This window comes from Triticum urartu, chromosome 7A (genome assembly GCF_056163025.1).
Source record: "Triticum urartu cultivar PI428250 chromosome 7A, HENAU_Tu73, whole genome shotgun sequence".
Taxonomy (NCBI): Eukaryota; Viridiplantae; Streptophyta; class Magnoliopsida; order Poales; family Poaceae; genus Triticum; species Triticum urartu.
In genome coordinates, this window is record NC_141879.1 from 285,104,628 (window position 1) to 285,113,930 (window position 9,303).

Consider the following 9,303-nt stretch of genomic DNA (forward strand, 5'->3'; position numbering starts at 1 on the left):
AACTGTGCGTCTAGGCCGGATGGTAACAGGAGGCAGGGGACATGATGTTTTACCCAGGTTCGGGCCCTCTTGATGGAGGTAAAACCCTACGTCCTGCTTGATTAATATTGATGATATGGGTAGTACAAGAGTAGATCTACCACGAGATCAGAGAGGCTAAACCCTAGAAGCTAGCCTATGGTATGATTGTTGTTTCGTCCTACGGACTAAAACTCTCCGGTTTATATAGACACCGGAGAGGGCTAGGGTTACACAGCGTCGGTTACAATGGTAGGGGATCTACATATCCGTATCGCCAAGCTTGCCTTCCACGCCAAGGAAAGTCCCTTCCGGACACAGGACAAAGTCTTCAATCTTGTATCTTCATAGTCCAGGAGTCCGGCCGAAGGTATAGTCCGGCCATCCGGACACCCCCTAATCCAGGACTCCCTCAGTAGCCCCTGAACCAGGCTTCAATGACGACGAGTCCGGCGCACAGATTGTCTTAGGCATTGCAAGGAGGGTTCCTCCTCCAAGTACTTCATAGAAGATTTTGAACACAAAGGTAGTGTCCGGCTCTGCAAAATAAGTTTCCACATATTGCCATAGAGAGAATAATATTTACACAAATCTAATCTGCTGACGTATTCCGTAGCGTGACATCACACCATGGCCATGTATTTATTCGAATCGTTTTATTGTCCCACCTTAGCACGTTTAGCGAGGCGGTTTCCTTGGCACGTCTTGTTAAAGCAGAGATCGTGTCCCCTTATTCTAGGATTCTCATCAATACGGGCGTGGGTAACCCAACTGTACCCGTTGGTATATTTTCTCGATCAAAGGCGAGTCCCAAACGGTCACGGGGAAGGCCCTTGGTATTCAACCTCTTATAAAGAGACCAAGGCCTTACTCCTTTCTTTCAATCTCAAACGAGTTCTCCCTTTGCCTCAAGTTCCAACACCCAAGGCTCCAGATTTCAGGCGCTTCGGACCTTCGACAATGTCCGGTTCCGACCTTCGAGGCTGATGGATGCCCTCCTCCATCACGGAGGAGGATGTGCTGAAGTTGAGAGAGGCCAGGTTCTTGACCTGCGAAATCTCGCATAGGTTGCCTGCTCAAGGGCAGGTCATTCCCACTCCCAAGCCCGGTGAGAGTGTGGTGTTCATGTCTCACTTCCTTCGGGGGCTAGGCTTCCCGACGGATCCCTTCATGAGGGGGCTCATGTATTATTATGGGCTGGAATTTCACGACTTAGCCCCGGAGTCCATCCTCCATATTTCCTCATTCATCGTCGTGTGTGAAGCCTTCCTTCGTATCACTCCTCACTTCGGACTATGGCTCAAGACCTTCAAAGTAGAGCCAAAGATGATCGAGGGACGGCACGCGGAGTGCAGAGGTGCTTTTATAAGCAAGAATGCTGGTACTCCATGGCCCGAGGGCTCTTTTCAAGAGGAGTCCAGCTTATGGCAACGAGAGTGGTTTTATATTACCGCTCCCAGGGCCCCTAAGTGGGTGCGCCACCTGCCTTTCGCTCGGGTCCCCCTCCGCGACTGGCGTCATGGGTCAATACGGGGCTGGACTGGGGGCCGGCAAAGGACGTGCCCCTGTTGCAGGGCAACATCCGAGATCTCCTACATTGGCGGCACCTGGTAAGAGGAGCTTTATGCCAGTATCTTACAATGTGTGCGCTTGATGCAGATGGTGCTACTGCCATGGAGAATCTTCGGGCGGAACTTGCCCGAGCCAAGGAGCAAGCTAGGAAAAGTGATGCGGCTGCCGGAAAGGCAATTGAAGAGCTGAAAGCCGAACATGCTGCTCACTACCGAAGCAAGAAGGAAATGGCCGAGATGGCCGTGAGGCTGAAGAATGCTACTGACCGTTGCAAGCTTCTTGAAAAAGAAGATCGGGCGGAACAGACGGACCTGAGGAAGGCCGTTGCCGATGCCAAGGATGCTCGCTCTGCGATGAGAGCTATGAAGGAGGAGCTGCGTCAGGCCGGAGAGATCGCGGCTGGAAAGCCCTTTATGCTGCGGAGGAAGTTCTGTGATCCTAAACATGCTCCGTTAGACCAGATGTGGAGTACGGCAGACACCTATCTGGATTTAGCAGCGAGTGCCGCAGATGCGGCCGAACACTTCCGAGATCAAGAAGATCGTGAAGTGGAAAAGCTCTTCTGGTCGCAGTTCCACAATCCAGAGCGTCCACTGTCATTAGCCGATCGTTTGGCCGAATGGGCCGAGCTAAATAGGTTGTCCGGACTTGCCATGAAGTATGTCATGAGTCATCTGTGGCCAGAGAGGCCCGAGCCGAAAAGTTATTTCAACTTGGTGCAGCAGTTCCTTGGTGCGGCGCCGCATATCAATGCGATGAAGAGGTCAGCGTGCATAGAGGGTGCGCGGATGGCTCTTGCCCGTGTCAAGACATACTGGGCGGAAATGGAAGCCACTGCTGTTGCATCCCCAGACTCAGATGGAAGCCGAGTACCCGCTGAGCGCTATTTTCAGGAAGTTCTGCAAGGCGCTCATTTAATAGAGACGCAGTGCTCGAAGGATACTATATTCGAATAGCATGTATTATTGTAAAACAATATTTTGATAAATTGTAGAAGCTTTTTATACTTGTGCCCACAAGTATTGGGATACCTCCTGTGCGGCTGTTTAACATATACGTATATATAATCTGAAAGATGGTAGTCGTCGGCTTCAGCCCCCACGCACATAATGAGGGGGTGTTCGTAGAAGGCGCATTTTCACACTTGATCCAACGTCTTGGTCCTACAAAGGAGGTGATAGTGCAGCGAACTAGGCAATCGGACTATGATGCTTTATCACTTTCACTTAGCCATAGGAGTTTGACATTGAGGCTACTTATATAGCCCCTGGTGGCGCCTGCGCTCGCCCGAACTCGGGGCGCGTATGTGCCTGGCCGGGAAACGGCCCTTCGTTAATGCGGAGGAATCCTAAAGATTCTGGTATGTCATCGAGTGGTTGACCAGTCTCACGCTATATCATGACAGTCAGTTTTCGGCTTTCTCTACTGAGGTACTCGCCTGGCCGAACCGGGGCACAATCGTAGTAGTTCTCCTGGTGCCGCCTTAGCCGATAGAGCGGAACGTAAGGCAGGAAAACACAGGAGCCGGGAAAACCCAACATTTGACCAAAGACATGATTTGGAGCTGATGCATATAAGGCCAAACTCGCGACGCCGAACACTCCCTAAGGTATTCGGTCTTTATGAGGGCGGGCGGGATAACACCCTTAGTAATAAGCCCCTAGTGTCCAGGTACGCGCAAAACTCTGACGTGGCCACATGCCAAAACGCCAGCCTCCTCCTTGGTTATACCAAGAAACCAGGGGATGTGTATCAACAAGAGACAGTAAAAAAGGTTTACATAGGGTCTTAATCTGAAAAGAATCCTTGGAACGGGTCCCTGCTGCACGTCTGCGCCTGTGTCTCCGTTGTGCCGTATCTTGGACGGGCGTAGCACGGTGTTCATCTGTAAAAGAGAGGAACTTAGTTAAAGAAAAATTGTGCCGAACATGAGTTATACTAAATAAACAAAGTATAAATCAAAATGGGTAAAATTGAGCTTTATTGTCTCTTGTTTTATATGCGCGGAGCCCCTAGTACAGGGGTATACGGCTATTAAGCCTTTATCAATTGTATGTTTATGCCGGACTCGTCTAGCCGTGTCCGTGGTCTTAACGACCTGTTTAGATGCTTTGGCTAGTGAAGCCGCTTTATTGTGGGGCTGTCAAGGCAGCCACACTGTTTTCCGCGCGGGAGGAACACTCAATGTTTTCCCTTTAATGAGATGATGCCTCGTGGACCGGGCATCTTAAGCATAAGAGATGCATAATGCGGTATTGCGTTAAAGCAGGCGAAAGCTTCGCGTCCTAGCAGTGCTTGATAGCTACTTGAGAATGGGGCGATGTGGAAAGTTAGCTGTTCGCAACGGAAGTTATCGGGGGAGCCGAAGATAACTTCTAGCCGGAGAGAACCCATGCAACGGGCATCCGGGCCTGGCGTTACCCCTTGAAAGGAGGTTTTTCTATGGCGAATTTTTGTTGGGTCTATCCCCATGTTGCGGATTGTGTCCTGGTATAACAGGTTTAGACCACTGTCGCCGTCCATCAAGATGTTTGTAAAATGGAGTCCGCCGATTATTGGATCTAATACCAAGGCAGTCCAGCCTACGTTTCGGATACTTCTAGAGTAATCCTAATGGTCGAAGGTGATTGGTTTTAACAACCATTGGCGAGACTCCTTTGGAATAGGCCGTATGGCGCGTATCTCTGGTGGCGCTGTTCTGTTCGTCACGTGAAGTAAGTGTACTGTTTTGACTTCTTGTGGGAAATCCTTTTGTTTTCTGGTGCTCTGCTTGTGGGGTTCGTCGTCGTCCTCACTTGGTGTGTCGAGCCCCTTGTGTTCGGCATTGAGTTTGCCGGCTTGCTTGAAAACCCAACAATCTCTGTGGGTATGGTTCGCAGGCTTCCCGGGAGTACTGTGTATTTGACATATCTTGTCCAAGATTTTGTTTAAGTTGGATAGCTCGTCCCTGTTATCCTTGAGGGGCAGCTTTCTCTGATTTTGCCGCGAGCTTTTGAATCCGGCGTTGACCGCCGTGCTCTTTGGGCTGTTTCCCTTATTCCGGCGCTGGTCCTTGCTGCGTCGGGGTTTTTCGTTTCCATCCCTAACTTCGGATGTACTTGGGTCGCTGGTGCTACATCTTGCCAACCAGCTGTCCTCTCCTGCGCAAAAGCGGGTCATGAGGCTTGTTAATGCGGCCATTGTTCTTGGCTTTTCTTGGCCGAGGTGTCTGGCGAGCCATTCGTCTCGAACGTTGTGTTTAAAAGCTTCTAGGGCTTCAGCGTCCGGACAGTCGACTATCTGATTCTTTTTAGTAAGAAATCTGTTCCATAATTTCCGGGCTGACTCTCCGGGCTGTTGAGTTATGTGACTGAGATCGTCTGCATCCGGAGGGTGGACATAGGTCCCTAGAAAATTTGCCCGGAAAGCATCCTCAAGCTCTTCCCAACTTCCAATGGTGTTTTCGGGAAGGCTTTTGAGCCAATGCCGGGCTGGCCCTTTAAGCTTGAGGGGTAAGTATTTTATGGCGTGGAGGTCATCTCCTCTGGCCATGTGTATGTGGAGGATATAATCCTCGATCCAGACCCCAGGGTCTATTGTTCCGTCGTACGCCTCTATGTTTACGGGCTTGAATCCCGCTGGAAATTCATGGTCCAGCACCTCATCGGTGAAACATAGGGGGTGTGCGACACCCCTGTATTTGGGTGTGCCGTGATGTTCGGATATTTGTTGTGTTGCATTGCTTACTAGAGCTTGCTTTCTTGGCCCGTATATAGATCTGGCTGGGCCGTATTTTTGATGCGGATCCTTTGGTGGATCGCGTGCCGGCTTGTGTGTGGCGCCGCTTGCCGCTCCATGCTAGCCATGCGGTCGTCCATCCGACCGGATGGCTTTCCTATTTTTTGACTGCGGGGGCTCTAAGGCCTCCTCGTCAAATTCAGGCAGTAGCTTTCGCTTTGGATAGCTTTTTGTGCGGCGACTGCTGGCATATTTGTCTGCGGTGTTGCGTACTTTGCTCCATCTGATTCTGAGTGCATCTTCCGCAGTTTTGAGCTTCCGCTTCTGCTTTTTCAGGCTATGCGCAGTGGCGACGAGCCTTTTGTGGAGGTTCTTCTGCTCCATGAGTTTATCCGGCGTAAGGTCGTCCGGACTATTGTTTTCGCCGGGGACAGGGTGTTCGGTTTGTTTATCCAAGTTTCCCTGTTTGGACGCTTGCTCGAAGGCATGTTCATCGTCCGCCGGCTCATCCTGCTCTATGGCTGGGTCTGTATGGCTGCTGTCTCTGTCGAGGCGAGGCTTGGAGCGGTGCTTACGTCGCCGCTTTGATTGCTTTTCAAGTGAACGATCCCTCGTTGCATCCCTGTGTTCCTCGTCGTCGCTTCCTTTGGGTGTGTCCACCATGTATACATCATGAGATGAGGTGGCTGTCCAGTGCCTTATAGGCATTGGTTCGTGTTCATCTCCTACATCGTCGTCCATACCGTCGATGTCTTCGGAGTCGAAGTCGAGCACGTCGTTTAAATTATCGACAGTGGCTACGAAGTGGGTGGTGGGTGGGCTTTGAATTTCTTCATCATCCGCATCCCAACCTTGTTGACCATAGTCCGGCCAAGGCTCTCCTGATAAAGAGAGAGACTTTAGTGAATTCAGAATATCGCCAAAGGGCGAGTGCTGAAAGATGTCCGCGGCGGTGAACTCCATGATCGGCGCCCAATCGATCGGCCGGGGCGAGGAGGGCTCGGAGTCTAGAGAGGAGTCTGGCTCCTTGGAGTCACGGGCTTCGCAGAGAATAGGGCTGGTGTTCGGCTCGATCGCCGTAGAGATTGCAGCCCCTGAGGCGGTGTCTAACCACCCATCCTCGATTGGTGTGATCGGCTCCAAGCTAGGGGTCGGGGCGGACATAGGTGCGGCCTCCAAGGCACTGTTCGATGGCAGAGCTAAATCATGCCCATCGTGACAGTGTGGCGTGCTCGGCTGTGGCTCGAATCCGTCGAAGATCAAGTCTCCGCGGATGTCGGTTGTGTAGTTCAAACTTCCAAATCTGACTTGGTGGCCAGGGCCGTAGCTTTCGATTTGCTCCCGATGACCAAGCGAGTTGGCCCGCAGTGCAAAGCCACCGAATATGAAGATCTGCCCGGGGAGAAAAGTCTCACCCTGGATCGCATCGCTGTTGATGATCGGAGAAGCCATCGGGCCTAAAAGTGACGACACAGAGGAACTCTCAATGAAAGCACCAATGTTGGTGTCAAAACCGGCGGATCTCTGGTAGGGGGTCCCGAACTGTGCATCTAGGCCGGATGGTAACAGGAGGCAGGGGACATGATGTTTTACCCAGGTTCGGGCCCTCTTGATGGAGGTAAAACCCTACGTCCTGCTTGATTAATATTGATGATATGGGTAGTACAAGAGTAGATCTACCACGAGATCAGAGAGGCTAAACCCTAGAAGCTAGCCTATGGTATGATTGTTGTTTCGTCCTACGGACTAAAACTCTCCGGTTTATATAGACATCGGAGAGGGCTAGGGTTACACAGAGTCGGTTACAATGGTAGGGGATCTACATATCCGTATCGCCAAGCTTGCCTTCCACGCCAAGGAAAGTCCCTTCCGGACACGGGACGAAGTCTTCAATCTTGTATCTTCATAGTTCAGGAGTCCGGCCGAAGGTATAGTTCGGCCATTCGGACACCCCCTAATCCAGGACTCCCTCAGCTCCCCTGGTATTAGACCCAATAATTGACGGATATCACTGCACACGAGTCCTGATGGACGGTGGCAGCAGTCTAAACCTGATATATCAGGACACAATCCGCGAAATGGGGATAGACCCAACAAAAATTTGCCATAGAAATACTACCTTTAAAGGAGTAACGCCAGGCCCAGGGGCTCATTGCACGGGCTCCCTGCTACTAAAAGTTCTATTCGGCTCCCCCGATAACTTCCGTAGCGAACATTTAACCTTCCACATCGCTCCGTTCCAAAGTGGCTATCAAGCACTACTCGGACGCGAAGCTTTCGCTCGCTTTAATGCAATACCGCACTATGCTTCCCTCACACTCAAGATGCCCGGTCCACGTGGCATCATTACAGTAAACGGAAGTATTAAGCGATCTTTGCGCGCCGAAGAGAGTGCGGCTGCCTTGATAGCCGCACACTAAAAACGGCCTTACCAACTAAAGCGTTTAACAGGTCGTCAAGACCTCGGACACGGTTAGACGAGTCCGGCACAGCTATATGTAATTCATGCCGGATCAATGGTCACACCCCTATACAAGGGGCTCAACGCGCAGACAAGTGGCAATTTTTACTCATCTTGAATTATACCTGGTTCCCTTAAAAACTATCCTTTTGCACGACAACTTTTTCACCTAAGTTCCTCTATTTTACAGATGATCATCGTGCTACACCCGTCCAGGATACGGCACAACGGAGACACAGGCGCAGACGTGCAATAGGGACCCGCTCCAAGGATTCTTTTTAGATTAAGACCCTGCGTAAACCTTTTTTACTGTCTCTTGTTGATACATATCCACCGAATTCTCAGCACAGTTGAGAAGGATGCTGACGTCTTGGCATGTGGCCACGTCAGAATAGTGCACGTACCTGGACACAAGGGGCTTCTTACGAAGGGTACTATTTAGGCCTGGTTTATACCATAAAGACCGAATACCTTAGGGAGTGTTCGGCGTCGCGAGTTTGGCCTTATATGCATCAACTCCAAATCATTGTCTTTGGTCAAATGTTGGGTTTGCCCGGCTCCTGTGTTTTGGTGCCTTACGTTCCGCTTTACCGGCTAAGGTAGCACCAGGAGAACTACTGCGATTGTGCCCTGGTTCATCCGGACGAGCACCTTAGTAGAGAAAGCCGAAAACTGACTGTCATGATATAGCGTGAGACTGGTCAACCACCTGGTGACCTATCGGAATGTTAGAATTCCTCCGCCTTAACGAAGGGCCGTTTTCAGGCCAGGCATGTATGCACCCCGCGATCGGGAGAGTGCGGAGCCACCAGGGGGTATCTAGTAGCCCCACTGTCAAACTCCTATGGCTAAGTGAAAGTGTTAAAGCATTATAGCCTGGTTGCCTCGCTCGCTACGCTATCACCTCCTTAATAGGACCAAGACATTGGGTTAAGTGTAAACACACATTTTTTTGAGCACCTCCGCATTATATGCGTGGGGGTTGAAGCCGACGGCTGCAATCTTTCAGGTTATACACATGTATACATAAACGGCCGCCCAGGAGGTATCATACTACTTTCAGGCAAAAGTATAAACATAGCCTTATAAAAACTTCATAAAAGCATTATGTTTACAATGAGAGTACATATCACTCAAACATAATATTCTTCGAGCACTGGGCCTCTATCAAACGAGCACCCTCGAGAACCTCCTCGAAATAGTGCCCGGCAGCCACTCGTCCTATGCCCGAACCCTGCGCCGCAACAGTGGTAGCGTCCATCTCCGCCCAATATGCTTTAACACGGGCAAGGGCCATCGGCGAGCCTTCTATGCACGTTGACCTCTTCATCGCATTAATGCGCGGCACCGCACCAAGGAACTGCTGCACTAAGCTGAAATAGCTGTTCGGTTTTGGCTTTTCGGGCCATAGCTGATCCACAACAGACCTCATGGCGAGTCCGGACAACCTATTTAGTTCGGCCCATTCAGCTAGCTGGTCTGTCAATGAAAGCGAACGCTCTGGAACATCGAATTGCGTCCAGAATAGCTTGTCC